This window comes from Opisthorchis viverrini (assembly GCF_000715545.1).
Source record: "Opisthorchis viverrini unplaced genomic scaffold opera_v5_6, whole genome shotgun sequence".
NCBI lineage: Eukaryota > Metazoa > Platyhelminthes > Trematoda > Opisthorchiida > Opisthorchiidae > Opisthorchis > Opisthorchis viverrini.
Window position 1 is genome coordinate 2,759,233 of NW_008751662.1, and position 6,719 is coordinate 2,765,951.

Sequence of the window (6,719 nt, forward strand, 5' to 3'; positions counted from 1 at the left end):
AGTAATGGAGTAAGCATAGCAACGTCGAACGTGAACGAAGAAATCGTCTCATTACTGGCAGGTCAGTGTACAGAGCGCCCGGAAAATTGCCCACAGAAAAACCCCACTCGCAACTTCCTGAAGCACAAGTTTGCGATCCATCAGTGTGTGTGAGGGACGTCTCGCCGAATTTACCTTTCTAGGTCCTGGACAATTTGTGCCAAAAAACAGAGTACTTAAAATGTGACAGAATGGAAGGATTACATACAATTATACGAATGTACAGAGGCTTTGACCTAAAGTGTATTGCTGGTGCCCTGTGAACAGGAAAGTGTCAAAGGAAAACCGAATGCTGAGGTTCAGAAAATACAGATACCTAACCAAGTTACTCGTGAGTAGGCAAAAAAGTCAAGAAAAGATCTCTCCGTGTTGATCAACATTGGAAATTGCCAGACAGACATCTGAGCTTTGCAAGTAGGACTTAGTCTACTCCTGGTTTTCTCATGTTTTTGACCATTTACCGCCCACACGTAGCTGATTCCGCCCGATGTGAAACGGGAACCAAACGTTTATTCCTGATAATAGCCAGTGTAAAGACAGGCATTCAGAGGTACATGACAGAGATACACATACAAACATATTTGGCAGTGCTTTGATTTATCAGGCAAACGACCAATCACTTACATTTTGAAAAAAATACAGAGCGATCCTGAGGACATTCAGTCTAGTCCTACCTGAATCAAATTCCAATGAATTAGTGGAGCTTGAGAAGGATATTTGAGTCAGGAAGTACTGTTGTACGGAAGCAGTGCAACGAAGAGAAAGCTACGCTAGAAATGGCTTGTGGCAACTGGTGGGGTTCAATACGCGGTTAATTTCATGAATTCCCCGGAGAGTCTCGCGGCAAGTCCAGAGGATGTCGTAAATTCCATACTCCTGGATGTACTACAAGACCCAAAGGCAATTTCACTAGCCGACTGAAGGAAATATGAATTTACATTAGAACAAAGATACACTTTTACTGTATCCCATATACAAAGAATATCCGGTGAGCGCTTCAACGTATAGCTTGAACATTGGACGGGACCACATATCGGGGAGGCTGAATTCTGTTATTCAAGAACCTTCAGCTCACAACCGTACACGAGTGTTTCAAGATTCAGTAAAGTTTTTGATCGTTTATAATGCCCTTCGAGTCTACTGAAAATAAAAAATAATGAATGCTGTTAGAAATTATATGTTTAGGAATTCAAGAATTCGGTTTCTTTCCCTCTATCACAGTCGACACTGAATAGAGAGTTGAGCTACTACTGATTAGTACTGGAAGCACTGTTTCTTGTCGCTGCTAGAGTGTGAATTGGCTCCGCATAGCGCTGATTTACAAATATGAGTTCTGGAGTTGTTCTAGCTTTGTGAGATATATATGCGGAGAGCGATGCGTTGTCCTCAAGCACAGAGCAAGATCACAACCAAATTATGTACTCAAACTTTGTTCTGTGCGTGAAACCAATCAATACGGCGAAACAGCAAAGTACTGGGGTTAATAAATAGTCAGCATGTCACGAAATTCCACGGAGCCTTGAGCCCGTGATTTTCTGCTGGTAGCGACCACGAGCGGCTGGTCAGCGTTGCGTTCATCTCGTACTTAGATAAAAAAAAATACCGACAACTCATCCTTCAGTCATGGAAGCCACATCACGTGGTCACGTATTAACTTGCTCCTGGAGTGTCGACTTCTCAGATAGAGGCTTCACTCATCTTGTTCAGTTACTCTTCCTGTGAGCTACCCTTAGACCGATGGTAGTGTGAGAGGGTTCAGCGGCTTTCTGTTGAGATGTCATCCTATAAATTAAGACAATCTGTGAATAGCCGAATCTGAATATCCGAGAAGCACTGTACAGCTGCCCCAGCATTATTAGGAATCCCCAGCAGGCCGCATCTCTCAAACCTCCAGGGAGTTTCGCACCAATTCTCTGAGGACGCGGATTCGAAACTCCTCTGCGTTCCGTGAGATGTGGACTGCTGGTGATTCGCACTAAGAGTGGGACAGCTGTACAGCGCTTCTTGATCAAACATTGCTTGTGGTGTCCACTGGCTAGAGGCTGTAATAACAACATGCGAATAACAGTATCCAAAGCATTTGCATAACCTAGGATCAGTAAACCTACGATTCTAGTTCTTGTATCCTGGCCGCTGAAGAAACCCAACACAGAAAATATGCGAGGACGCCCAGTGTAGAGCAAGCACATTAGCCCATGCGTTCAGCTATCTGATTTGAATGTATGCTTGACAAGATTATACATTCAAATAACTTTAAACACATTTATTATAGACAAAAAGTTCCACTTTCTTAAGCAGGATACTCATCACGGATATCCTGCAGTCCCTGAGACACTCACCAAAGAAGTCCGTAAGGGGATCGCTGAGGAAGCATGCGCCACAAGATCGGGACCAAAAACTTCATTTGATTTTAGCTAAAACATTACTTTGTGTACAATATTCATCAATGAAGAATCATTGGAAACAAATCCGCGTAGGTATGCATCATAGTATGAAGAAAATACTTGTGGATCTGTCCGGCAGGTGAATTTTATGATTGAAGTTCTCTAGATCAAGAAACGTTTTGAATGAAACCTTATCCTACTACCACAGAACTGCTAGAAAGCCCTTCACACATCATAGAGACTTTTTGCCGAGTCAAAATTAATAGTGGTCAGCTAGCTTTTTAGCCGCTTAACTCATTAAACAGAGTGCTATAGGTGAACCAAAAATCAGATGTCTGGTCGGATGCTGAGGTTACGGAGAAAACGGAGAAATTCTTGGAGAATAGCATTGTTCTTAGCAAGTAGGTGTTGCACAGGTAAAACAGATCAATTTTGTGGTCGGTCTTTGGAGAATTAATTCAGTGAACCAGACAGCCGAGTGGGATGTCTTTGTATGTTGTGAAGATACTGACGTTACTCATGAACATATCACATAGGCTTTTGAAGAAGTCCACACCATCCTTCAATTCAAAAAGAGGTTTATGAAGAAACTGTGTGGTCTATTCAGACAACTGTCCCGATTGGTAAATGGCAGTTGACTTAGTGTCTGTTGAAGGCTGCTGGTGTCTGCTGGTGACGTTCACTGATGAATTTCTCTAGAATGATAACGAGGCATCTGTAAATCATTTGTCAGGTAGAGCGAAATCCACCGAATCAACTACATAAGAATGCATCCAAAGTATTGCCAAATTTGGCAATTACTTCGTTAGAAATGGGGTCATTAGATGCAGTAAGCCTAGACGCTGAAGGCTAAGTTTGTATTACGATGAGAAGGACAGTTTGTATTCCACCATAAGAAGGCTGATTTAGTCTGAAAGACATTCAGCGCGAACGCTTGTGAAACAACGTAAGTTACGATGACACCTCTACCGCGGAGTTTACTACGGCAGTCAGCACGAAAAGAAATAGTATCAGTGATAGTCAAATGTAATGACCCTTAGTTTAAAGGTCACTAAGAAGACAGGATTCTTGAAATTCAGAATTCCTGTGACGAAAAGGCGTGTCAGCTTCCGATAATGTGATCTGACATCTACGGATATAATAGACGTGATGTTTGTTGCTTAAACACTTATGTTTAGAAGCTGTGATCCGGGCAGTCCTGTGTTATCCTCACAAATCGTAGCAATTGGGAAAGATACGCTCCCCCTTAAGGGACCTGGTACTGAGACACTTCACTGATCAGATATTACAACAACAAGAAATCATATAACATTGGCCGCGTTCAAAACATAAAACTGAAAGAATTAAATTATACAAGATTGTGTTTAAAGGAAGGATCCGCTGCGGATTGGCTTGAAAAAATCCCAAAGACAAACTGTATGGCCCCACCGACGACATTCTCAGTATGCAGCACTTCTTAACGTAGCACACCTATTTGGATTCGTCTGATATTTGTAGCAATCCAAGTCACCTAATTGTTCGTGGATGTTTTGATTTTAAGTCTGGGCAAAACCCAACACGATCGACTCACACGAACCTGCTATGGCTGGACAGAAAACAGCATTCACATTTTGCTACTAATAAAGAGCAAGTAGCAGGAAAATACGCACGGAATTCTTCGACGATCGCTCCAAAGTCGCACTTGTGGTTGTCTGCGTCTCTAAATTTCTTAATATCATTGGACCATCTCCCCTCCCTTTCTACCTAGACTAGAAATTACTCTGAAATGTGTCGCCCTTCACATTCGTAACCACTTGATCACAAGTCATTGGCTGTTTTTTAAGGATTTGATTGATTGTAAAAATTTCCACGTTAGTTTCTTCTAGAGACATGTCCTTGACTTGCTCGGTCGAAGCTATCAACCTCCAGTCCTCAGTGTTCAGCTACATCAGCTCATTGCTTTGGTTGCTATGGCATCTTGAGTCTACCACCAAGTTGTTTTTGACCAATCAAGAGAGGCGAAATTTGCACGGCTCATTGATTTCTGTCGTAGTATTTGATGCAAGGATCTCAGTCTACTCCCGTCATTCTCATTGACCTGAACAGTAACACCCCTGCGAGATCAAATCTAAAGTACAGAACCCCTTGCTCTTTATATTAGGCTGTATGTGTCGGTGAACGGACAATAGCAATGAAAATAGTGTTCAGGCGAGCGACCTAGACTGGTAACTGTTAGCATCACAGAGCCAGAAAATAAGCGGGGATCACCATTCCGGTTGCCCCTCGTGGGATCAAATGTCACCTGGAAAAATTGAACTCAACCCCCGAAGAACATCACCAGCGATTATGTTTGAGGGATGTTCTTCGAGCCACTGACGTCGTCTATTATCCCAACTAAACATGGTGAGCGGGGAACTTCATTTAGCTTGGACGGTTGGATAGCTGTGCAGCCGAAGGAAGAATTTTTGTTTCCGTTACAGTATGGCATAGATTACAAATCAAGTTACGATTCACCGACCAAGAGATGTGTGCGTTGAACTCAACCGTAGCTGTTTGGTCGCTTTTATTCAAGACTACTCAGCCATGCACTGGTTCGAAGCTCACGCTTCCTTTGAGCTCTGTGGTGGCTATGTACAGAAGGGGTACATTGTTTCGGTGTTTTTACAGTGGCTTATGTAGAGGATGATCTATATCGTTGACGGACTTGCGAAGATGGGATAATCAATGAGCACTTCAACTCTTAATTCACTGTTTTCCTATTAAACTAAGAACATTCAGCCGCTCTATTCGAGCACATCCGGTGGCGCATGAAATATTCTCACAACCTGAATTCCTCTATGGTTTGTGCAACTGACAGCTCCTATTGCATGCCTGAGTGCCGTAAGAAATCAGGCGCTCCCAGCTTGGATTTCACTGTTCACTGTGCGAACGGGCCCTCAAGCACCAAATGTGTTCGTGAATTAAGCACCAACATTCGCTCAAGGAATTCGGGCTCTTTTTGTAATGCACTACTCAAAAGGTTGCTGAAAACACCTCGACAGCCCACGACCGGTTTCGCCCTACTTGGGACTCATCAGGTAGGCTCAGTCTCCGAGTTTTCGTCAACCTTATGTTTTACATGAAACCAACTTGCACGAAATGAGCGAATATACACTCGGACTCTTTTTATTGATGGGCTTCATATGACCACTTTATTAAAAACCTGTTGTGATCTTGTTGTTCCGTGGTTCGCGACAAGATGGGCACGAAGTACACCTTCATTGATCGTTATAACCAAATTTAGTGTGTGCCTAGTTACTTATGCGCACACTCGTTTGAAAAAACAAACCAGTTGATTGTAAAGTAACATCTAGCAATCAATAGTGTCTAGCCTGGTTGTTATGTTTTTTGATCATCCGAGCAACCATAAGAAACGTGTAGAAGTCCTGATAGGTTCCCCTACCGAGCTCGGCTGATGAATTCCGAATAATTCGGACCAGCTGCACCATACAGCTATCTGCGACTAAACGTTGTTGCGTGCAAGAATAAAGCGCATCAACTGGCATGACCTTATAGGGCACTGGCAGTTCAAGACTATGGGAACCAAAACACAGAACGTCGATGTCGTTTCATATCAGGATGGAAGGTAAGACAATATTTACGTAGGTATCGGTTAACCATTGGTGATTATCTGGTATCTGAGAGCCCTGGGATCCCTCGAGATCCATTAGATTCTGCTCATCAGTGGAGCTAGCCGGAGCTTCTTCACATCCGAGCGGTAGCCAAGCTCAACAATGACGGTGAATACAACTTGGCCTACAATGCAATGAATCAGTTTATGCTTACCACATGAAAAGTATGGTAAAGTGGCGCGTCATTCTTGGTTGATATCAGTCAAATCGTATGTGCGTCTCGTTTTGGTAAGAACCATAAACTATAACTTATGGTGCCTGTTTGGAGCGGTAAAACTGTAACCAGGCTTTCAGTGATTCGGTTACGCGCATTCCAATTGGTAGCTTGCGAAATGTCAACCCTTATCCATGGGCCGTGAGATTTTATGGCATAAGTCCACTGGCTGGCAAGTACCACCAACATAGATGACACAAGCAAATTAGTTGAAGTTTCAGCTGATTTTTCTTATGCCTATCTAGGTCGGGGTCTTCTTCTGCTCAATGAATATACACCACCCACTGGAAGAACAGGCACATGGGTTCTCAAACCTACAAGCGAAAACAGATAGCAGACAAAATCCGAGAGCGGTTTAAGAGGCATATCTGTGCGTATGTGGAGAAATCAGCCAAGATTATCAGGGTGCTAATCTTGTCACGCATCCTGCGC